Consider the following 25826-nt stretch of genomic DNA (forward strand, 5'->3'; position numbering starts at 1 on the left):
GAAAGAGTGACATTTTTCATTACTTTCTGATTTTGGCTTTCACAGTTTTGATGGTAAACAGAAACTGAGCAGTGGTGTCTGGTTATGTTACAGAACAGAAATGGGTTTGCTTTGGTCATAGATGCCAGAGAATGAGTAGAAGTTTTGAACATGAACTACCTCATATAACAACCATAAGAGACAGCTAATCGCTAAGCAAAGTTGCATACATGTTTACATATTTGAAGGAAATAATTTGGAGAATAGTTCAACTACTAGGTAAAGAACTATTATTATAATTAAATTTCACCATCATTAATACCTAAACTTGAACTGAGCTTCACTATCATTATAACTAAACCTTTCAGGTCTGTCAATCAGGGTTCAGTCAGAGCAACAGACTACTAGATGATATATTTGCTACAGTGTGTGTGTGTGTGTGTGTGTGTGGTGTACATTAATTACAATATATTGTCTTTATTATCAGTGATTATGTTTTATAAAGTCTCTGAGAACACTGAATTAGTGAATACTGAATCATCACTCCTAGGGAAAATACAGGGTTAGGTTCCTGCAAGCTTCTGGTCACACTTTCATCGACCAATCAATATATATCTTTGTTTTATGAGTGTTTCAGTTTAAAGACGCCTTATTTAATATATATTGTTGATTCACTAACATTGAATTCACAGTCAACAGCACTGTTACTCATGCCCTAATGGGACTTATTTTCTCCATAAGACACATCACTGTCTAACACTTCAGCACTATACTTGGATGCCATTTCAGAGAACAAAATCACCAACAAAAGCACAAAAATGTGAAAACCGTGGCACTAAATAGTCTGCGAAAAGGACACTTGTTTACAGTACAAGAACTGGAACAAGAAGGCAAAACATGGCCTTGTTTCACCTTAGTTAGGAATGTGTGTGTTGAGCAACTCAAATTTTTCACCATGCTGCACATGTGCATATCCACAAATGACCACAAAAGCACCATGAGTATTGATTTGGGGGTTTACAAATAAATTTTAATAAGTAGGTGAATTCAGAAATACGGAATTCACAAATAATGAGGATTGACTATATATAGTAAAGGATTTATTACAGAGATTTGACCTGGGATTTGATCAGAGCTGGTTAAGCAGTCTCTATAAGAATGTGGACTTGGCAAGCAATGCTGGAGCTGAGTCTACAGAGCAGTCAGTTGTTAAGGGAAGATCTTATGTAAAGGGGTGGAGAGCAAGAATGAGCTGGAACCCATAAGCATGAGCTGGAGCCCATGAAGATGGACTTAAACCCATGTCAGTTCTTATGGCTTCTGTCCTTGGTGGTGTGGGTGTCCTGTAGAAGCCAGTGCCCTTTGTCCTGGTAACCACTGCCTTGTGCCACTAAGTGAACCAGCAGATAAACAACGTGTGTGAGCTTGAAATTGTTGCTGCTTCACTTTAACTCTCCAAATTTCCCACAGAAGTCTCCCTTTTGTATCATTCTCACTAGAGACACACAGATTGAAAAGGAATTCTGGGAAATGTAGTTCAGCCTAGCCAAATTGCCACATTACAGAGCCTCCACAGTTCATGCCTTGTCAACTTGGCACTCATCTACATCTCCTTAAACCAGAAAATCTCCAAACGAAGACATTAATGAAGTCTTGCTTCCACCTAACGTGATACAACTATCCCGTGTACAATCGAAAGCACACTAAAAAGGAGGATACAAAGCCCATTTTTGTCCTTGGCTGATAGTTCATTCTTCTCATCTTTGGTATCCTATAGTTTAAATACTGAGAGATAAAGCTAATTACAATTGACACATCTTACATGAGATGTTAAGGGAATAAGAGAGAAGAAAACAAAAATGTTTAGTATATATATTCATATCAAAATGAGGAAATACTCATAACTATTACATTCCCCATTTTTGCATCTGGTCATGTAGTTGTAGCTGGTATGTATAACTACCTTCATTCCATATTCTCTTTGCTTTCAGCAAGCACTTCACCTGGTCATGGTCTCTTGCCTGGTGGGGTGACCTGTATCTTCATTCCTAAAGGGTCTGGGCTATTAGCAGTCCTGCCTGACTTACATTATTGTAGTTTTCTATTGACACGAATCACAGAAAACATTAACAGATGACCTAGAGAATTTCCTGCACTACAGACACTCCTGTTTACCCCCATTGTGTAGTAGCAACTCAATTTTTCCTTAGTAATCAGGATCAATCACCCTAGCCAATATAGTAACACTCTCTGTCGCTTGTTAATCCAGTGGTATAAGGATTCCAAAGTGGGAAGATGGCAGTTTCAGCTTTCAGTTCAGTGGAATCGTTGTGACACCTCATGGAAGCATTCCTCCGTATGGAACCTTTAGACCAACAGATCCTAAAATCATGGGAATGGGAAGCAGTAGTTTTGCTAGTAGATCACCAAGGGTAATGAGAAGAGGATCCAGCCCCATTTCTACTCCTCCTTCCTAGATCTGGGAGAAACATCACAGTGTATTAAAGGCTGATTTAGAGCACATAACGCATCTGGGAGGACATTGTCTCAGCTCTACAAGGTGTTGTCACCTAACCAGGCACCGTAACTGTTCAAAAAGTCATTCCACCATTCTGTCAGGCCTACTGCTTAAGGATAATGGGGAGCATGGTAATACCAGTGAATGCTGGCAGATCTCAGGCTCTTGCTTGTCCTCTTGCTTGCTCCCTCTGATGGAAGCCAGCTGCCATGTTGTGAGCTGCTCATGCAGAGGCTTATGTGGCAAGGAATCGGTGTCTCTGGCTGAGAGCCAGTGAGGATCTGAAGCCTGCCAACAGCCGCGAGAGTGACCTTGGAAAAGGATCCCCTCCCAGTTGAGCCTTGAGATGACTGCAACCTCAGCCAACACCTTGACTGTGGCCTTGTGAGAGGCCCTGAGCCAGTCATCCAGCTAAGCCACACTCAGATCCAGGACCCTCAGATGCTGGGACTGATAAATGTGTTTTGTTTTAAGCTGTGAATTTTGGAGACGACTTGTTCCACAGCGGTAGATAATTAATACAACAGGCTTACTTCAACTCCGGTGGTCGCTCAAGCCTAAGCAGAAAGAAACCTTAACTTTTTTTGAGACTAAAGCTTTGTAAGGTTCTTCTTTTCTCTGATACCTTAGGGTTTAAGAGCAACTCTTTCAAAAAAAGGCACTAAAATGCACTCTTTGAAGACAATTTATTTCTACCCTTTCTCCTCCACTACCTCATGAGACTTTGTGGTACAGTTTACCAAAGATAAGATATTGTTTCTTCTTTATCACGCTCTTTTGATCCTATACTAAGTCGTTAGCTCTTCTCTGAGCTTATACTTAAGCTTATACTATTCAGCCCTTCTCTGACCAAATTTTTCATAGAACAGAACTTGCTACTTTCTGTAACCTTCTATTTCCTGTGGGTGTTTATTCCAACAAATTTGGCTTAAATCAGAAGGAGATTTCATGTACACTCCGCAGCATACACAGTTGTCCCCCACTTTATGAAAGCTTACTTTATGCCACTTCACTTTTATGAAAGACCTGCATTAGTACCTGTTTTCATTAACAGAAGGAAATCCAGAGAGGATTTTTGCTTTTAGGAAGAAAGGCGAAAGCAAAAATAGCATTCAGCCTTTGTTTTCAGGGAGCCGTTAGAGAGGCAGCAAGTACCCTGAGCTGCAAGAGTGGCACCACTAAGCTCCTTCTCTGGGAACTACACTCTGCATCTCAACATCAAGTTGCCATAGCTTAACTGTGCATGTAAATATCTGTGCCTTATCTCGATTTATTTTGGGCATCCACTAGCAAGAGTGCCCTAAGGTAGTTGCTTCTTCACTTTACATCATTTTGGCTTACGAAAGGTTTCACAGGAGTTACTCTACTTTCAGATAGTAGGGGAAACCTGCATCTATTTATTCCTCAAATATTTATTGAGCAATTATTATGTTCCAGGTGCTGTTCTGGAAGCTGGGGACATAGCAGTGAACAATAGCTTATAATGACTTTTTTTTTCCCCAAAAAACCTGTTTCCTGGCCCTCTGCCAGTGGGTAGTTTGCTCCTTTTGAATCTGGCATCAACACTAGGTTGCATCAATTGAGAGAACAGTTAGGGCCAGTACCCCCAGCATTTATAAGCTCCGATGAAAAGTAACTGGGATAATGAAAATGTCATTACCAGAAGTACAGGGGAGCTGGAGGGGGAAATCAATTATGGGCAAGAAATGATGAAATTGTTTTATGACCTACTTAATTGAGATAATGATAGTTGAAATTTTCTATGTGTACTGACCACAGGTTAGTAATGGATGTCCAGACTATCTGTTCAATTTAGTGAAGGCTTTTTTTTTTTCCAGATTTCTAAATTACAAGTTTTTTTTCTTGTTATACTTTGCTTTTTGTCTTTTGACTAGACATTTCATGGTCAAAGCAATGAAATTACCTGTAAAAATACATACTCATTTAATATTGAATTTTTTCCTTTATTACTAAATATGTTTCCCTTTACCCCCAAAATAGATCTAATGCTCATAAAAGCTCTATTTTATGAATGTTGTTTACCTGTGCATATATATTTTAAAAGCAGGTATAATAATTTTTTAATTGTACTTAAAATACACTGATAATTATTTTCAGTACAGTCACATTGTTTTTATTTTTCTTTTGAAAGCAAATGTTATACTTGACAACTCCACCCTTAAGAATTGTCAGCATTGTATCTTATATTGTACTTAAAATGAAGTCTGACTTTTCAGTTATTATAACATATAGTGAACGGTGGATATTTGAGGGATCTTGAATATGTGCCAAGTGACTGGTTCCCCCACTTCTCTATTTTAATAGTATTTCGTACTAGTGAAAATCAGCTCATTGAAAACATGTTATTCAGAGAAACATATAATAGGTTAATAGGCTATATGTTTATTGTATAGCCCACATTTTGGTTGTTTATGTTTATTATAAAATGGCAACAGCGAATATCTGCCTCACTTATAGAAATGTTATGAAATGTTACAAGGACAATTTTTTAGTATCTGGAGGGATATTTTAAGTTCATCAAGAGGAAGGCACTGTGAAAATGTAATGTGGCACTATATATTCTCATTAGTCATTTTAGAATTTAAAACTGTCATTTATTTAAAAATGATTATTGATTATTTTAATCCTGTAGAAATGGAAAAAGCATTTGCAGAAATATTTTCCCTTCTATTTTCTTGTCTCCAGTTCTATTTTTAAACAACAAATAACTTAGTTATTCATGTTTTCTGTGACATTGGTAAGGGTCACAAAACCGTAGTCACAGAAAGACAGAAAATATAATGGAGAAATCAAAAGGAAGACTAATAGTCAAAAGAAAAATGTTCAGTAGGACATAGAAATCAGGAGACAAAGCTGAAGGAAACTAGGGTAGCAGTAAAGATGAAATTAGAAATGATCTTATATGGTGTGTTGCTTCCCCAAAATAGCAAATATAATTTTTAACTGTGTATGAGCAGACATTCTTCTGGGTGAAAGGAAAGCAAAATATAAATGTTTGAAAGCAGACCAGGTTATAGAGCACTGATATCTTCTGACTTCTTACAAGTCTGGACACGGCTTGCTTCAGCTGGCCTATGACTGACAGTCCACTCTTTGCTAGGTGGGTTCTAACTGGGCCTAGGTGTGGGTAAGTACTGCTGCTCAGGCCCACATACTTTCAGCCCCCTCCGAATGTGCTCCCTCCCTGCCTGTCTGGGTATATGCTTTCAGTCGGCATGCATTCATTCAACAAGAATTCAGTGTGGACCAGACATTGCTGCAGGTGCCAGGGACATAGCAGTGAATTACAGCAGATAATGGTCCCAACGTGGAGCTTACATTCTAGTAGGAGATACAGACAGTAATAAACAAGGTAAGTAAGGAGAGTATATGTGTAGTATGTTAGATAGTGGTCATTGGTAGGAGAAATAGAAAACAAGAAGAAGGGACCTGAAGCACAGTGTGTATGTGGAGGGGAGGATTCAGATTTTTAGGAAGGTGGCCAGGGAAGGCCTCTCTGAGAAGATGACACTTCTAGGACGTTCCTTCTAGTCCTGATCTTCTCCCATTTCCCACTGGTAAAGACAGTACACATTTGCCTATCTGGCTTTAGAGATCCTTTTCCTAGACTTCAGGGTATCTACTTAGGTCTGAAATCTTCGCCCTTATGTCCTCCCTGCAGTCTCTTGTTCTGGGTTCTTGAAAACCTGACCTTCTCATCGGATCCACTTTACCAGTCCTCTAAGGTTTATGGTAACCGTAAAGCATAGTTACCAGAAAGTTATTAAAGTTATTCCACTCTTCCTTAAGCAACACATACAGAAAAGTATAACATTTGTATGGCACTCTGGACATAAGCAACCTTGACATAAGAGAAGGTTGCTTATGTCCAGAGTTGAATGGACAGAGCCCCTCCTGGCTGACCTGAAGGGTGAGAGGATGAGTATTTTCACATACCTGTGACCCTTTTGTGCCAGGCACACAGGTTGGAAAGCTCTTTCCACCTACCATTAAGGAAATACCTGAACCTAGATTCACTAAAACTATGCGGTCTAGATGTCTGATTCCTGTCAATATATTCCCTCCCCAAACTTGTATCCATCTCAGTTTTTCTTGCCTTTGTCATGGCTTGAGATAGCTTTTTCTTTTTTATTTCAGCTTACTTAGAACACTGGATGTAAATCTGTGTAAAATTTAGAAAATTAACAGTATAAATGGTTAAAAAAAAAAAGAAGAAGAAGAAAAGAAAAAGGGGAAAAAAAGAACCAAGGTAGATATCTTAGGAGATAAGAATTAAACTTGAAAACTTACTGTACTTAGATGATCCTGTCTTATTCTGGATATAGAAAGGGGCCATTAATGGAACCCTAATTTTTCTTTGCTTAAATAATCCAGACTGACTGTTTACACTGACTAAAATACTGAATATTTGCTAAATATTCACTTCACTTTATTGCTGAAAACATATCTTGAGGAAATGACACTAAGGAGTTATATCTTTTCTTTATTAGTGAATAATCACTTCCTTCTAAAGATACCAATGAAAAATGTATCATTCAGAATGTATAGACAAATTGAGTTGTCTAGTATGTTTTTAGACATAGCTCAAATTAATTAGGTAATTGAAAATCTATACTTTGCCTTGTAAACAGACTTTAAAATTCAAGACATCTTGATACTGTACCACTTTTGACTACATGTACTGCTCAAGAATTCTAGCACTCCTCTTTCTTCCATTCAAAGGGTATACATTCTAATTCTTTAAGTGGTGTTTTCATTAACTAAATAGCACTTTTCAGGCAGTTTTTGTTCATTACTGTAGCTTTTATTCATAGGTTAGTTTCCCTATTCATTGTTCTGTGCTACCTTATAATTATTAGTTAATATTAGGGATGAGTGTTCTGAAAGTTGACCACTAGAAATTCTTGTGTTTTCAGTGAAGTATTCATTGTAATTAGCTGGAATCAGGCACTTTGGGGAAATAACTGATCAGATACTCATTTAAAATAATCTAACTCTATGAATGATATTTATGTAGATCACCAATATTTGCCCTGATTATATATATATATACTTAATCGGGTCCAATATTATCCTGTGATTTTTGACTTTTCCAGTTTTCCAGTAATCACAGTGAAAAGTAGTCTCACTCCAGAAATCTCACTTTAAAAAAAAATTAAAAATAGCCACCATGTTTTTTACAGCTTTCTGAACCAATTTGTGAAAAATTCGTCAAAGAATTTGGCAGTAAAGGTGGCAACTCTCCTTTTACTGAGCTCACTTTTCCCTTTAAAGATAAAAAGTTTTTAATTATTTTGGAATGCTTTTGGATAAATAACCAAATAATATGAAATTACATTTGTACTTGAAAATTGTTTAAGTTATGAGTTTAATTTGTGAGAGAGATTATTTTTACAGTCCCCATAGCAGTGTCTCATGGCTCTTAGTGCTGTGTCCCTAGTTGTTAGAAAAGTAAGTCGGGTCCAGTGATACCTAAGACAGAGATCTTCATTCTTTTTAAACAGATATTAAGTATTGATCTCCCCTTCCATGGCTGTCTGTGCTTCACTTGTCGTCTTTTTCTCCTTTCCTCTGTCAGCTGTCTGGGTCAGTGCTCTGGATGGCTCTCCCTGGGTCTGTATATTGCCCTCCGACTCTCCCTCTCTCATCTTGTTTAGTCTCTATGTGTGGTTCTTTTCTTATAATTTTTGTCTTCTGTGTCTCCCTGGCTTCACTGTCCCCCACCTAGAGACTCTTTGTCCTGCAGCCTATGGAATCACATCTCCCCCAGCCCACCATCTCTGCCTGCCCCTTCCTGACCTGTGTGGTTTGCCTGGGTCCACTGCCCTTCACTTCTCTTTGACCAGCCGTGTGATATGTGACTCCCATCTACACCCTCCCTGCCTGCTCTGTCTTGTCACAGACAGACATCAAGTCACCAGCGATAAATCTGTCTGCTGGCAAAAATACCCCCAAAACATACCCCTTCAGAGAAACTGCATTGCTTTCTAGTAGTGATTCAGAACTTCTAAACTAAATATTCTCTGTTACTGAAATGAAAATGCAAAGAGAACATTAGGCACCATAGATAGGTCAAGTATTTACCATTTGTAAAATCCTAAGATGTTCTAAGTTGATTATCAGCACTTTAAAGCAGGGGTATATTTTTAGAAGATTTTGTCTTATCATAGTTCTTAAAATATAGTCCTTCTTTAAAGGAAAATAGTTTTATTTAATGAAAAATATTTTAAAGATAATTTGATCAATGACTTCAGCTTTTAGGTATTAACATTGGTTTAACTGATATATGATGTCTAAATATTCTTTGAGAACTGGTATTTCCATTCATATTATCTCTATCATAATATCCCCTTCAACCATACATATTTCACCCCAAGTATTCAATATGTTATACCAATAAATAAAGAAATCATGTACCAGCTAGTTTATGCATGTTTTGAATAATCTCATGGTACAATCCTTGACAAAATTCAGTTATTTTACATAATTTCTTAATTTCTAAAGTATTATAGAAGTTACTTGTTTAAAATTTTGGGCAAATAAGCATATATATCATTTTAAGCTTTGTATAGCAATGATATTTATAAATGAGACTTTTGTAAGAGGCCCTAAATTGAAATTTTCTAATAACTTTCTAAAATCAGTATTGGCTTAGAGATTCTTTTGTTTTTAGCTAGTTTCAGACATTTTAAAAGAGCAAAGTGAAGTTTTTACTTTTAATTTCCTTTTAATAAATTGCCTTCAAAGAAATTGTCTTCTTTCCATTTTAATTTGTGTGGCAAAGTAGCCACACCTTTCCTGCTTAGTTTCCAGAAGAATAGTGATTAAATTTAAAATAAGACATTGTTAATTTAAGGCCACAGATACAAGTGATTAAATATAACCAATATGTGGGAAAGCTATTTGTGGAACTAGATGATATGCAGGTTGAATTTTATAATAAAAAGTATAGTTTTCCATAACCATTGTAGTTTAGATTTTTATAGCACTTCTCTTTTGAAGGAATAATCCCTCAGCATTATTTGGTTTTGCTTTTCTTCAGAAATAATATCAAGCATATAAAATCAACACTGGCAGCAAAGCTTAAATTTTAGAAAATCCAAATTTAATTATTTTTACTAATTAATTAGTTGTTGACTTAATTAATTTCCCCTGAAATTAGAGCCTAATCCCATGTCTTACTTCAAACTTGAGTTATTCTTGGTTCTCTTGGGGTAAGAAACTAACTGTAAATATTTATTCCTTAATTGTACAAAGATTTATTGAGTACTTAATATGTACTAGACACTAGTTTAGACTCTAAAGATTGCTAGAGGGACTTCCCTGGTGGTGCAGTGGTTGAGAATCCGCCTGCCAATGCAGGGGACACGGGTTCGAGCCCTGGTGCAGGAAGATCCCACATGCCGCGGAGCAGCTAAGCCCGTGCGCCACAACTACTGAGCCTGCGCTCTAGAGCCCGCGAGCCACAACTACTGAGCCCGCGAGCCACAACTACTGAAGCCCGTGTGCCTAGAGCCCATGCTCCTCAACAAGAGATGCCACCGCAATGAGAAGCCTGCACACTGCAACGAAGAGTAGCCCCCGCTCTCTGCAACTAGAGAAAGCCCACGCACAGCAACGAAGACCCAACGCAGCCAAAAATAAAATAAATAAATAAATAAATAAGATTGCTAGATATCACTCTTGCCCCTCAAGGAACTCACAGTCTCCTAGGAAAAAAGTCTTTTATCCATTGCAGAGATTCTCTTGGTTCCTAATCACAGGTTGATCATTGAAATAGGTGAGGTGAAGAGGAAGGTTAAGGACTTAAGTACTCCTTCAGGACCCAAATGTAACTCTTAGTTCACTAACAGCTCACTTTATTAAATGGTACCCCACTACTATCTAAGAGCTAGTGCATCTTCTCAAAGTGTCCACCTTCCTTCCCTACTATTATAAGATCCTGACTTTTTACTCTAGCTGTACGTTTCAAATGAATGTGTTACTTGTCATTTCAAACTCTTTAATGGTATTAAGTCAGCATTTATGAAGAAGAGCTTTGGATTTAACATGACTGTGAGAAATTTGTATCCTCCTAAATGTGTGGAGAATTAATTCTATGATATGGCCAGACGAAGATCTACAATCATACTCTGTATAAAATGAGGATAATACTAGTACAGTCTTATTGGGTTATGGTCAGAATTAAGTGAAATAATCCATACGGGACTGTTAAAATAGTACCTGGCATATGGTTACAGCTCAGTGAATACAGGTGGTCCTCGCTTTGCACCGTTGTAATATACACAAATTTCAGTTACCATAGTTTAGTTAAATAACACCAAACCCCCCAAAACAAGGTTCAAAATTTCAGTTACCACAATATATTAACTATTAGTAATTGCATTAAGTACAACTCTCTATGTAAATAAACAGATGCACATCATGATCAATGACCAATTATATCCCTTTTTTCAAAATCTGTCACTGACCAAACACTGCATATCTGTTATTCAGTTCATACACAGTAGCACTATCTGTGTTTATAAAAATGGATGCTCAGGGGGCTTCCCTGGTGGCGCAGTGGTTGAGAGTCCGCCTGCCGAGGCAGGGGACACGGGTTCGTGCCCCGGTCTGGGAAGATCCCACATGCCACAGAGCGGCTAGGTCTGTGGGCCATGGCCGCTGAGCCTGCGTGTCCGGAGCCTGTGCTCCGCAATGGGAGAGGCCACGACAGTGAGAGGCCAGCGGACCGCAAAAAAAAAAAAAAAAAAAGGATGGTCAGAAGAGAGATCTGGCCAACAAAGATGAAAGTGAAGCAAACACATGAAATGCTGGAAGTGAAATTGGAAAGCACTGTGACAAAAAGATGAAGATGTCCCAGAGGAAGCGATACTGGCAAAAAAAGACACTTCACATCAAATGAACTCTCAGAGATATTTCATGACATTGGAAGCTTGAAGGGTAAAATGTTGGAAGCTGATCCACACTTAGGAGTGTGAAAGTTAGCCAAGGCATAGAAAAGATTTGCTTGAACTGTATCATAAGTTATATGACAAGAAAGCAAGCACTATTCAAACTACTCTTAATAAGTTTTTTACAAAGAAATAAAGCATCTTAATTCTCATTGTTTCTAATGTTTTAAAGATGAAGTGTAATGTACTAAATACAATTAGTCTTACTCTTTTTTTCATTCCCCGACCCTATTCATTTTTAGCTGACAGTAAAAAGACTTTTAATGTTTTGACAAAAAAAAAGGTCATGGAACAACTGTAGTTTTTTTTCATTGATTATTATGATCACTTTGCCCGATTTCAGCTTGTATGGTCCTCTGTATAGTCCCACACTACCGTGCAAAGCAAGAACTTCCTGTTATTATTATTAGAAATTATTTTACCCAACAATCAAGTACCATAGTTTTAGAGAAATTGTTCTTTGCTTTTCAATATTTGAGAGTTAAAAACTTTCTGTCATTTCTCTCCTGCTTCCTTCTATTTTCTAGATTATCTAAGTCCCGATTCTAGTTATGTCTCGTCATGAGTCTCAGAGCCTCCCAGTACATCTTCTACAGAAGTACGGTCTTTAAACTCCTCAATTTTCCTATTCTTCAGCATCCTCCCTCTTTCACTCTTGCAATTTACTTAAATTCCACACTGACCCTTTCCCTTTCACTCTCCTTCCTGCTAGTGTCCTCTTCTTCCATACTCTCCCTGAAAGCCTATCAGCTCTTTCACACATTGTCTTCCTTTCAAATGACCCCTGCCCTAGAACATATCCTTATGAGAAACTTCTATAAATTCATCAGTTTCTTCCTTGTGTTTCATCTACTTTTCTGTCAATCATAAAAGACAAGTGTCATTCTTGAATTTAAACTACTACAAGAAATTCTACCACTCTACTTGTTTTACTTCAGATCATAGACTCTTAGAGAGATTCCAGGGACATTCACAGAGGCCCCAAACTTCATGATGGTAATGGCACCAAAATCAACTAACTTGGAATCTCCTTAACAAAAAATAATTCTCACAGCACCTAAAAGAATTGCATCCTATAAACAAAAATTCTGTTCTACTTCTCATTTACTTCTCTGAGCCCATGTCACATCCTAAATTACTGGTTTCATTGGTCGTAAGCTGTCATTTCTGTTTGGTGTATTTTACTGTGCAGTGTAATAGAAAACTTTTTCACTAAACAAGTTGTGTATCTACTGCTTAAAAGTGTAAGCAGAGTACAAATTTGAATGCAGAAGACGGTGACTGCGCCCTGACTAGAGTAATCAATGCGAGAACATCCTTAAGCTTTTCTTCTGTAACAAGGGCAAACTCAGCTAAAAAGTTTGTTTAAATCCTGCTTGGCATAACAAGAACCGTTCAACTTTATCTACTTGTGACTATCTTTGAATATACCTGACTCATCACCATAATGCCTTTCAACTCAGGCCTGCTCGACTCAACCACTCTTCCTGCCTTATACAGATATTGTAAATCTTTAAGGCTTCTGGTGAAGGCAGTAGGGTTTTTATACTTAGTATTATTTTATGGCACAGGAAGTTCATTGGTCATGAATATCACAGATCTACAAAATAAAATGGAAAGGTTTTTCTCTATATACCCTAAAGCTCTTTGTAGTCTGATTATGTGGGTTGTGTCATATTTGTGTCACGAGCTGTTATTTCTAAGCAGCAATTATATCACAGCAGAGTCATTTTTTACAATAACAAAAATAACAGCAACAAAATGAAGTAACAACAACAACAAAAAGTCCTTCATCATCTTAATCTGAAATTAAGAAAATCAAGGAAATTTTATGTTGGCGATATGCTACATTCTAGTTTTTCTCTACGTTTTTGTAAGTAAAAGCATGTCGTTATTCACAAATAGCTGTGCTGTCTTATCTCCTTTACAGAACAGTGCTATTTTATCTATTTTGTGAATTTATCTCATAGAGTAATAAATTATTCTTTCCAGTGACTACACCGATGTGACTAACTCTTTTTCCAATTTGTTACAACTTTAATGTTCTTACTGTATGTACCTTATCTACACTTACCAAGTTTTCTTAACGGCCTAACTTATCTTCAGTGTCTCACTTTGTCTTTCTTTTAAATTAATTTTTAAGGGAGTATAGTTGCTTTACAATGTTGTGTTTCTACTGTACAGCAAGATAAATCACTTATACAGACACACACAGCCCCTCTTTTTTGGATTTCCTTCCCATTTAGGTCATCACAGTGCATTAAGTAGAGTTCCCTGTAGTATACAGTATGTTCTCATTAGTTATCTGTCTTATACGTAGTAACAATAGTGTATATATGTCAATCCCAATCAGCCAGTTCCTCCCACCCCACCCCCTTTCCCCCTTGGTATCCATACATTTGTTCTCTATATCTGTGTCTCTATTTCTGCTTTGCAAATAAGATGATCTATACCATTTTTCCAGAGTCCACATGTATGTATTAATATATGCTACTTGTTTTTCTCTTTCTGACTTACTTCCCTCTGTATGACAGTCTCTAGGTCCATCCATGCCTCTACAAATGACCCAATTTCATTCCTTTTTATGGCTGAGTAATAATCCATTGTGTACGTGTACCACATCTTCTTTATCCATTCCTCTGTTGATGGACATTTAGATGGCTTGCATGTTCTGGCTATTGTAAATAGTGCTGCCATGAACATTGGGGTGCATGTATCTTTTCGAATTATGGTTTTCTCTGAGTATATGCCCAGTAGTGGGATTGTGGGTCATATGGTAGTTCTATTTTTAGTTTTTTAAGGAACCTCCATACTATTCTCCATAGTGGCTGAACCAATTCACATTTACATTCCCACCAACAGTGCAAGAGGGTGCCCTCTTCTCCACACCCTCTCCAGCATTTATTGTTTCTAGATTTTTTGATGATGGCCATTCTGACTGGTGTAAGGTGATACCTCATTGTAGTTTTGATTTGCATGTCTCTAATTATTCGTGATGTTGAGCATCCTTTCATGTATTTGTTGGCAATCTGTATATCTTCTTTGGAGAAATGTCTATTTAGGTTTTCTGCCCATTTTTGGATTGGGTTGTTTGTTTTATTGTTATTGAGCTGCATGAGTTGCTTGTATATTTTGGAGATTAATCCTTTGTCAGTTGCCTCATTTGCAAATATTTTCTCCCATTCTGACGGTTGTCTTTTAGTCTTTATGTTTTCCTTTGCTGTGCAAAAGCTTTGAAGCTTCATTAGGTCCCATTTGTGGGTCCAAAAGGATCTTGCTGTGATTTATGTCATAGAGTGTTCTGCCTGTTTTCCTCTCAGAGTTTTATAGTGTCTGGCCTTACATATAGGTCTTGAATCCATTTAGAATTTATTTTTGTGTATGGTGTTAGGCAGTGTTCTACTTTCATTCTTTTACATGTGGCTGTCTAGTTTTCCCAGCACCACTTAATGCAGAGGCTGTCTTTTCTCCATTGCATATTCTTGCCTCCTTTATGAAAGATAAGGTGACCATATGTGTGTGGGTTTATCTGTGGGCTTTCTATCCTGTTCCATTGATCTATATTTCTGTTTTTGTGCAAGTACCATACTGCCTTGATTACTGTAGCTTTGTAGTATAGTCTGAAGTCAGAGAGGCTCATTCCTCCAGCTCTGTGTTTCTTTCTCAAGATTGCTTTGGCTATTCAGGGTCTTTTGTGTTTCCATACAAATTGTGAATTTTTTGTTCTAGTTCTGTGAAAAATGCCATTGGTAGTTTGATAGGGATTGCACTGAATCTGTAGATTGCTTTGGGTAGTATAGTCATTTTCACAATGTTGATTCTTCCAATCCAAGAACATGGTATATCTCTCCATCTGTTTGTATCATCTTTAATTTCTTTCATCAGTGTCTTATAGTTTTCTGCATACAGGTCTTTTGTCTCCTTAGGTAGGTTTATTCCTAGGTACTTTATTCTTTTTTGTTGCAATGGTAAATGGAAGTGTTTCCTAAATTTCACTTTCAGATTTTTCATCATTAGTGTATAGGAATGCCAGAGATTTCTGTGCATTAATTTTGTATCCTGCTACTTTCTCAAATTCATTGATTACCTCTAGTAGTTTTCTGGTAGCATCTTTAGGATTCTCTATGTATGGTATCATGTCATCTGTAAACAATGATAGCTTTACTTCTTTTCCTATTGGGATTCCTTTTATTTCTCTTTCTTCTCTGATTGCTGTGGCTAAAAATTCCAAAACTATGTTGAATAATAGTGGTGAGAATGGACACCCTTGTCTGGTTCCTGATCTTAGAGGAAATGGTTTCAGTTTTTTACCCTTGAGAATGATGTTGGCTGTGGGTTTGTCATATATGTCCTTTATTATGTTGAGGTAAGTTCCCTCTATGCCTACTTTCTGGAGGGTTTTTATCATAAATGGGTGTTGAATCTTGTTAAAAGATTTCTCTGCATCTATTGAGATGATCATATGGTTTTCCTCCTCCAATTTGTTAATATGGTTTATCACATTGCTTGATTTGCATATATTGAATAATCCTTGCATTCCTGGGATAAACCCCACTTGATCATGGTGTATGATCCTTTTAATGTGCTGTTGGATTCTGTTTGCTAGTATTTAGTTGTGGATTTTTGCATCTATGTTCATCAGTGATATTGGCCTGTAGTTTTCTTTCTTTGTGACCTCTTTGTCTAGTTTTGGTATCAGGGTGATGGTGGCCTCATAGAATTAGTTTGGGAGTATTCCTCCCTCTGCTATATTTTGGAAGCATTTGAGAAGGATAGGCGTTAGCTCTTCTCTAAATGTTTGGTAGAATTCGCCTGTGAAGCCATCTGGTCCTGGGTTGTTGTTTGTTGGAAGATTTTTAACCACAGTTTCCATTTCAGTGCTTGTTATTGGTCTGTTTATATTTTCTATTTCTTCCTGGTTCAGTCTCGGAAGGTTGTGCTTTTCTTAGAATTTGTCCATTTTTTCCAGGTTGTCCATTTAATTGGCATATAATTGCTTGTAGTAATCTCTAATGATCCTTGGTATTTCTGCAGTGTCCGTTGTTACTTCTCCTTTTGCATTTCTAATTCTATTGATTTAAGTCTTCTCCCTTTTTTTTTTTTTGATGAGTCTGGCTAATGGTTTATCAATTTGGTTTATCTTCTCAAAGAAACAGCTTTTAGTTTTATTGATCTTTGCTATCATTTCCTTCATTTCTTTTTCATTTATTTCTGATCTGATCTTTATGAGTTCTTTCCTTCTTCTAACTTTGGGGTTTTTTTGTTCTTCTTTAATTGCTTCAGGTGTAAGGTTAGGTTTTTTTCTTTGTGGTGTTATTTGTTTCTTGAGGTAGGATTGTATTGCTATAAACTTCCCTCTTAGAACTGCTTTTGCTACATCCCATAGGTTTTGGGTTGTTGTGTTTTCATTGACATTTGTTTCTAGGTTTTTCTTATTTCCTCTTTGATTTCTTCAGTGATCTCTTGGTTATTGAGTTGTGTGTTGTTTAGCCTCCATGTTTTTGTATTTTTTTACAGATTTTTTTCCTGTAATTGATATGTAATCTCATAGCATTGTGGTCAGAAAAGATACTTGATACGATTTCAAGTTTCTTAAATTTACCAAGGCTTGCTTTGTGACCCAAGATATGATCTATCCTGGGGAACATTCCATGAGCACTTAAGAAGCAAGTGTATTCTGTTGTTTTTGGATGGAATGTCCTATAAATATCAATTAAGTCCATCTTGTTTAATATTTCATTTAAAGCTTGTGTTTCCTTATTTATTTTCATTTTGGATGATCTGTCCATTGGGGAAAGTGGGGTGATAAAGTCCTCTACTATGATTGTGTTACTGTCATTTCCCCTTTTATGGCTGTCAGCATTTGCCTTATGTATTGAGGTGCTGCTGTGTTGGGTGCATAAATATTTACAGTTGTTCTATCTTCTTGGATTGATCCCTTAATCGTTATGTAGTGTCCTTCTTTGTCTCTTGTAATAGTCTTTATTTTAAAGTCTATTTTGTCTTATATGAGAATTGCTACTCCAGCTTTCTTTTGATTTCCCTTTGCATGGAATACCTTTTTCCATCCCCTCACTTTCAGCCTGTATGTGTCCCTAGGTCTGAAGTGGGTCTCTTGTAGACAGCATATATACAAGTCATGTATTTGTATCTATTCAGCCAGTGTATGTCTTTTGGTGGGAGCATTTAATCCATTTATGTTTAAGGTAGTTATCATTATGTATGTTCCTATTACCATTTTCTTAATTGTTTGGGGTTTGTTATAGTAAGTCTTTTCCTTCTCTTGTGTTTCCTGCCTAGAGAAGTTCCTTTAGCATTTGTTGTAAAGCTGGTTTGGTTGTGCTGAATTCTCTTAGTTTTTGGTTGTCTATAAAGATTTTAATTTCTCCATCAAATCTGAATGAGATCCTTGCTGGGTAGAGTAATCTTGGTTGTAGGTTTTTCCCTTTCATCACTTTAATATGTCCTGCCACTTCCCTCTTGCTTACAGAGTTTCTGCTGAAAGATCAGCTGTTAACCTTATGGGGATTCCCTTGTATGTTATTTGTTGTTTTTCCCTTGCTGCTTTTAACATTTTTTCTTTGTATTTAATTTTTGATAGTTTGAATAATATGTGTCTTGTCATGTTTTTCCTTGGATTTATCCTGTATGGGACTCTGCACTTCCTGGACTTGATTGACTATTTCCTTTCCCATATTAGGGAAGTTTTCAACTATAATCTCTTCAAATATTTTTTCAGTCCCTTTCTTTCTCTCTTCCTCTTCTGGGACCCCTATAATTCAAATGTTGGTACATTTAATGTTGTCCCAGAGGTCTCTGAGACTGTCCTCAATTCTTTTCATTCTTTTTTCTTTATTCTGCTCTGTGGCAGTTATTTCCACTATTTTATCTTCCAGGTCACTTATCCATTCTTCTACCTCAGTTATTCGGCTATTGATTCCTTGTAGAGAATTTTTAATTTCAGTTATTGTGTGGTTCATCATTGTTTGTTTGCCCTTTAGTTCTTCTAGGTCCTTGTTAAACGTTTCTTGTATTTTCTCCATTCTATTTCCAAGATTTTGTTTCATTTTTACTATCATTACTCTGAATTCTTTTTCAGGTAGACTGCCTATTTCCTCTTCATTTGTTTGGTCTGGTAGATTTTTACCTTGCTCCTTCATCTCCTGTGTGTTTCTCTGTCTTCTCATTTTGCTTAATTTACTGTGTTTGGTGTCTCCTTTTTGCAGGCTGAAGGTTCATAGTTCCCACTGTTTTTGGTGTCTGCCCCCAGTGGGTAAGGTTGGTTCAGTGGCTTGTGTAGGCTTCCTGGTATAGGGGACTGGTGACTGTGTTCTGGTGGATGAGACTGTATCTTGTCTTTCTGGTGGTCAGGCCCATGTTCAGTGGTATATTTTGGAGTGTCTGTGACCTTATTATGATTTCAGGCAGCCTCTCTGCTAATGGGTGGGGTTGTGTTCCTGTCTTGCTAGTTGTTTGGCATAGGGTGTCCAGCACTGTAGCTTGCTGGTTGTTGAGTGGAGCTGGGTCTTAGTGTTGAGATGGAGATCTCTGGGAGAGCTTTCGCCATTTGATATTACATCGAGCTGGGAGATCTCTGGTGGACCAATGTCCTGAACTCGGCTCTCCCACCTCAGAGGCACAGGCCTGACACCCGGCCTGAGCACCAAGACCCTGTCAGCCACACGGCTCAAAAGAAAAGCGAGAAAAAAAGAAAGAAAGAAAGAAAGAAATTAAATTAAATTAAGTTATTAAGATAAAAAAATTTTAATTATTAAAAATTTAAAAATTAGAATTAATAAAAAAGGACAAAAAAGGAAAGACGATAGCAACCAAACCAAAAAACAAAGCTACCAATGATAACAAGTGCTAAAAACTATACTTAAAAAAAAAAAAAAAAGAAGACAGAACCCTAGGACAAATGGTAAAAGCAAAGCTATACAGACAAAATCACAGAAAGAAGCATACACATACACACTGACAAAAAGAGAAAAAGGAAAACCAAACAAACAAACAAACAAAAAATATATATATATAAAAAGAGAAAAAGGAAGAGAGCAACCAAATCCATAAACAAATCTACCAGTGATAATAAACTCTAAATACCAAACTAAGATAAACATCAAACCAGAAACAAATTAGATGCAGAAAGCAAACTCCAAGTCTACAGTTGCTCCCAAAGTCCATTGCCTTAATTTGGTGATGATTCATTGTCTGTTCAGGTATTCCACAGATGCAGGGTACATCAACTTGATTGTGCAGATTTAATCTGCTGCTCCTGAGGCGGCTGGGAGAGATTTCCCTTTCTCTTCTTTGTTCGCACAGATCCTGGGGTTCAGCTTTGGATTTGGCCCCGTCTCTGTGTGTAGGTCGCCTGAGGGTGTCTGTTCTTCGCTCAGACAGAATGGGGTTAAAGTAGCAGTTGATTAGGGGGCTGCAGCTAACTCAGGCCAGGGGTGGAGGGAGGGATATGGAACTTGGGGCGAGCCTGCGGTGGCAGAGGCTGGCGTGACATTGTAACAGCCTGAGGTGCACCATGTGTTCCCCTGGGGAAGTTGTCCCTGGATCATGGGACTTGACAGTGGCAGGCTGCACAGGCTCCCCAGAGGGGAGGTGTGGATAGTGACCTGTGCTTACACACAGGCTTCTTGTTGGTGGCTGCAGCAGCAGCCTTAGCTTTTCATGCCCATCTCCAGTGTACACGCTGATAGCCATGGCTCACGCCCGTCTCTGGAGATCATTTAGGTGATGCTCTGAATCCCCTCTCCTTGCGCTCCCCGAAACAATGGTCTCTTGCCTCTTAGGCAGTTCCACACTTTTTCCCGGACTCCCTCCCAGCTAGCTGTGGTGCACTAGCCCCCTTCAGGCTGTGTTTACACAGCCAACCCAAGTCATCTCCCTGGGATTTGACCTCCAGAGCCTGAGCCTCAGCTCTCAGCCCCCACCCGTCCTGGTGGGTGAGCTGACAAGCCTCTCGGGCTGGTGAGCGCCGGTCGGCGCCGATCCTCTGTGCGGGAATCTCCCCGCTTTGCCCTCCGCGCCCCTGTGGCTGTGCTGTCCTCCGCGGCTCCGAAGCTCCCCGCTCCGCCACCTCCCATCTTCGCCAGCGAAGGGGCTCCTAGTGTGTGGAATCTTTTCCTCCTTCACAGCTCCCTCCCAGAGGTGCAGGTCCTGTCCCTATTCTTTCGTCTCTGTTGTTTTCTTTTTTCTTTTGCCCTACCGAGGTACGTGGGTGTTTCTTGCCTTTGGGGAGGTCTGAGGTCTTCTGCCAGCGTTCAGTAGGTGTTCGGTAGGAGTTGTTCCACATGTAGATGTATTTCTGATGTATTTGTGGGGAGGAAGGTGATCTCCACGTCTTACTCCTCAGCCATCTTAACGGTCTCTCCCCTGTAATTGATTTCTAATCCCGTAGCCTTGTGGTCGGAAAAGATGCTTGATACGATTTTAGTTTTCTTAAATTTACCGAGGCTTGATTTGTGACCAAAGATGTGATCTATCCTGGAGAAGGTTTCATATGCACTTGAGAAGAAAGTGTATTCTGCTGCTTTCGGTTGGAATGTCCTATAAATTTCAATTAAGTCTATCTGGTCTAATGTGTCATTTAAGGCTTTTGCTTCCTTATTAATTTTCTGTCTGGATGATCTATCCATCGGTGTAAGTGGAGTGTTGAAGTCCCCCACTATTATTGTGGTACTGTCGATTTCCCCTTTTATGGCTCTTAGCATTTGCCTTATGTATTGAGGTGCTCCTATGTTGGGTACATAAATACTTAGAATTGTTATATCTTCTTCTTGGATTGATCCCTTGATCATTATGTAGTGTCCTTCCTTGTCTTTTGTAATAGTCTTTATTTTAAAGTCTATTTTGTCTGATATGAGTATTGCTACTCCAGCTTTCTTTTGATTTCCATTTGCATGGAATATCTTTTTGCATCCCATCGCTTTCAGTCTGTATGTATCCCTAGGTCTGAAATAGGTCTCTTGTAGACAACATATGTACAGGTCTTGTTTTTGTATCCATTCAGCCAATCTATGTCTTTTGGTTGGAGCATTTAATCCATTTACATTTAAGGTAATTATCAATATGTATGTTTCTATTACCATTTTCTTAATAGTTTTGGGTTTGTATTTGTAGGTTTTTTTCTGCTCTTGTGTTTCCTGCCTAGAGAAGTTCCTTTAGCGTCTGTTGTAAAGCTGGTTTGGTGGTGCTGAATTCTCTTAGCTTTTGCTTGTCTGTAAAGCTTCTGATTTCTCCATCAAATCTGAATGAGATCCTTGCTGGGTATAGTAATTTTGGTTGTAGGTTTTTCCCTTTCATCACTTTAAATATGTCCTGCCACTCCCTTCTGGCCTGCAGAGTTTCTGCTGAAAAATCAGCTGATAAACTGATAGGGATTCTCTTGTAGTTATTTGTTGCCTTTCCCTTGCTGCTTTTAATATTTTTTTCTTTGTATTTAATTTTTGTTAGTTTGATTAATGTATTTCTCAGCATGTTTCTCCTTGGGTTTATCCTGTATGGGACTCCTTGCACCTCCTGGAGTTGATTGACTATTTCCTTTCACATGTTCGGGAAGTTTTCTACTATAATCCCTTCAAATATTTTCTAAGGCCCTTTTCCTTTCTCTTCTTCTCTGGTACCCCTATAATTCGAATATTGTTGCCTTTAATGTTGTCCCAGAGGTCTCTGAGAGTATCCTCCTTTCTTTTCATTCTTTTTTCTTTATTCTGCTTTGTGGCAGTTATTTCCACCATTCTATCTTCCAGGTCACTTTTCCGCCCTTCCACCTCAGTTATTCTGCTATTGATTCCTTCTAGTGTATTTTTACTTTCAGTTATTGTGTTGTTCATCACTGATTGTTTGTTCTATAGTTCTTCTAAGTCCTTGTTAAACATTTCTTGTATCTTCTCAATCCATGCCTCCATTCTAATTCTGAGATCTTGGATCATCTTTACTATCATTACTCTGAATTATTTTTCAAGTAGATTGCCTATTTCCTCTTCATTTATTTGGTCTTGTGGGATTTTACCTTGCTCTTTCGTCTGCAACATATTTCTCTGTCCTCTCATTTTGTCTAACCTACTGTGTTTATGGTCTCATTTCTGCAGGCTGCAGGCTCGTAGTTCCTTTTGCTTCTGTTGTCTGCCCACTGGTGAGTGAGGTTGGTTCAGGGGCTTGTGTAGGCTTCCTGGTGGGAGGGACTGGTGCATCCGCTCTGGTGGGTGGAGCTGAATCTTTTCCCTCTGATGGGCAGGGCCACGTCATGTGGTGTGCTTTCTGGGGTGTCTGTGAGCTAGTTCAACTTTAGGTAGCCTATCTGCTGATGGGTTGGGCTGTGTTCCTGTCTTGCTGGTTGTTTGGCATGACGTATCCAGCACTGCAGCCTACAGGCAGTTGGGTGGATCTGTGTCTTGATGTTGATATGGATACCTCGGGAGAGCTCACACTGATCAATATTTCCTGGGCCCAGGAGTTCTCTGGTGGTCCAGCATCCTGGGCTCATTGCTCCTACCCCAGAGGCCCAGGCCCGACCCCTGGCCAGGGAGCCAAGAGCCTGCAAGCTGCACAGTGCAGCCAGAGGGACAAAAAAAGAAAACAAAACAAACAAACAAACAAAACCCAAGACAAATAGCAAAAGCAAAAACAAAGAGCAGCAACAACACAACACACACACACAGAAAAAAAGAGAACAAACAAACAAAAGAATTCAAAAATGAGGGGCTTCCCTGGTGGCACAGTGGTTAAGAATCTGCCTGCCAATGCAGGGGACGTGGGTTCGAGCCCTGGTCCAGGAAGATCCCATGTGCTGCAGAGCAACTAAGCCTGTGCGCCACAACTACTGAGCCCACATGCCACAAGTACTGAAGACCACGTGCCTAGAGCCTGTGCTCTGCAACAAGAGAAGACACCGCAGTGAGAAGCCCGCACACCGCAGCAAAGAGTAGCCCCCACTCGCTGCAACTAGAGAAAGCCTGTGCGCAGCAACAAAGACCCAATGCAGCCAAAAATAAATAAATAAATAAACATAATTAGAAAATAAGAACAGTCAGTGAGGAGTAAACTAACAAAAACAAAAAATGAAAAATAAAAAACAAAGCAAACAATAAACCACAAAGTGAAGAAAACATAAAATATACACATAAAAACAATAAAAAAAGAATAAAATAAAAAACAAAGACCAAAAACAAGAAAAAAACACAAAACAACAAAAATAAAGTAAAAATAGAAAAATAAAAAATATATATATTAAAAAAAGAAGGGCTTCCCTGGTGGCGCAGTGGTTGAGAGTCTGCCTGCCGATGCAGGGGACATGGGGTTGTGCCCCGGTCCAGGAAGATCCCACATGCTGCAGGGGGGCTGGGCCCGTGAGCCATGGCTGCAGAGCCTGCGCGTCCAGAGCCTGTGCTCCGCAATGGGAGAGGCCCACATAAAAACAATAAAAAAAGAATAAAATAAAAAACAAAGACCAAAAACAAGAAAAAAACACAAAACAACAAAAATAAAGTAAAAATAGAAAAATAAAAAATATATATATTAAAAAAAGAAGGGCTTCCCTGGTGGCGCAGTGGTTGAGAGTCTGCCTGCCGATGCAGGGGACATGGGGTTGTGCCCCGGTCCAGGAAGATCCCACATGCCGCAGAGCGGCTAGGCCCATGAGCCATGGCCGCTGAGCCTGCTCGTCTGGAGCCTGTGCTCTGCAACGGGAGAGGCCACAACAGTGAGAGGCCCGCATACCGCAAAAAAATAAAAAAAGAAAAAAGAAAAATAAAAAAGTTAAAAAATAATAAAAGCAACACCATCAACAAGTGAACAAAATGAAACAAACGCAAAAAAATAATAATCGTAATAAGAATATTTTCCTCGGGCCTGCTCTGTCAGTGTCCTTGCTCCCCCAGTGAGCCAGAGCCAGTCCCCACTTCCCCTGGAGGCCTTCAGTACTTCTAGGTTGGTCTCTGAACCTGCTGTGGACTCTGTGGGGCCAGCTCAGACCCTGACCTGACCTAACTCCCCCATGTTCTTGCCCCCAGAGTCCACTGCTGCGAAGGCCAGACCAGTCTCAGTTGTGGGAACACTCATTGTCCATTCAGGTATTCCACAGATGTGGGATTTACCAAGCCGATCTTGGGGATTTAATCCATGGCTTGTGCAGCTGCACAGAAAGATTTCCATTCCTCTTCCTCAGTCGCACCGCCCCTGGGGCTCAGCTTTGGTTTTGACCCCGCATCTGCCTGTGCGCCATCCTTAGGCATCTGTTCCTTGCCTAGCTGAGAGGGAGCAAAAGCAGCGGCTGCTTGGGGCTGGGGTGGGGTACAGAGGGCACAGTTGGGGTGTGTGTGAGTTGCGTGCAGCAGCAGGGACCAGCAGGCCATTGCAACAGACTGTGGCATGCTTGCTGTGCCAGGAGTACCTCCCAGAGACTGTGGAGGCAGCAGCTGGCATACAGGGGCAGGGGCAGCCCCACCACCACTCACCACTCAACAATGACGCCTCACTTTCCAGGCAGACAACACTTCCCCTAGGGGCATTTGGAGCCACGCATCCCCTGACACCCATCCCCTCTGCTGTATCTGCGCAGCCAACAGAGCTCCTCTCCGGGATCTGATCTCCCAACCCCACACTTTAGCGTTCAGCCCCTGCCAGCATCAGTACACTCCCGTCCCAGGCAGGGGAGCCCAGGGCTGATTCCCAAGGAGGCTTTGGGTTGGGCGGCGCTCAGGCCCCTGGAGCCCAGGTGGGCGTAGGAGACCCTGACCCGAGGGGCAGGCAAGCCCACTCAGATGGGAGCCCCTCCCAGTGCCTGTGGAGGCGGAAGAAGCCAGCAGGTGGGGAGAGGGGTTGTAATGGCGGCCCCGCCCCTTGCATGCCACTCAACAATGACGCCTTGCTTCTATGGCGTCCCACACTTTTTCCGCAGACTTACCTGGTTGTGTAGCTCCTTACTCCTGTCCCTTCAGGCTGTCTTTTCACAGCCAACAGCTGTCCCCTCCTGGGTCCGCACTCCAAATCCCACCTTCCAGCACCAAGCCCCGCCCTCCACAACTGGCAACTCAGGACTCAGGCTGGAATGCACAGAGCTGCGGTGTTGACCACTTGTGTAGTTCTTACCTTGTCCTGCCTTCCAAAACTGTCTGCTGCATTCTCCTCTGATCCTCCAAAGGTCCTTTTCTGTCGCAGCTAATTTCCCCACCGAGAGGGAGTTTTTCTGAGTGTGGGGGCCTCCTCTCACCTTCAGCTTCCCGCCAGGGGTGCTGATCCCTGTTTTGCTTCCTCTTTTCTTTTTTTCTTCTTTCTTTCCTCCTACAGGTTATGAGGGGATTTTTCTTGTCCTTTTAGGTGTCCGAAGTCTTCCGCTAATGTTC

At 39.7% G+C, this 25826-nt stretch overlaps 1 protein-coding gene across 3 annotated transcripts in view; it reads left to right on the forward strand.

The window, feature by feature from the left end:
* The window catches only part of ARB2A (ARB2 cotranscriptional regulator A), a 434977-nt gene that overhangs the window by 287842 nt on the left and 121309 nt on the right, over positions 1-25826 (forward strand). The gene's annotated exons all lie outside the window — the stretch shown is intronic.

The sequence above is a fragment of the Lipotes vexillifer genome, unplaced genomic scaffold (genome assembly GCF_000442215.2).
Source record: "Lipotes vexillifer unplaced genomic scaffold, Lipotes_vexillifer_v1.1 scaffold67, whole genome shotgun sequence".
Classification (NCBI taxonomy): Eukaryota; Metazoa; Chordata; class Mammalia; order Artiodactyla; family Lipotidae; genus Lipotes; species Lipotes vexillifer.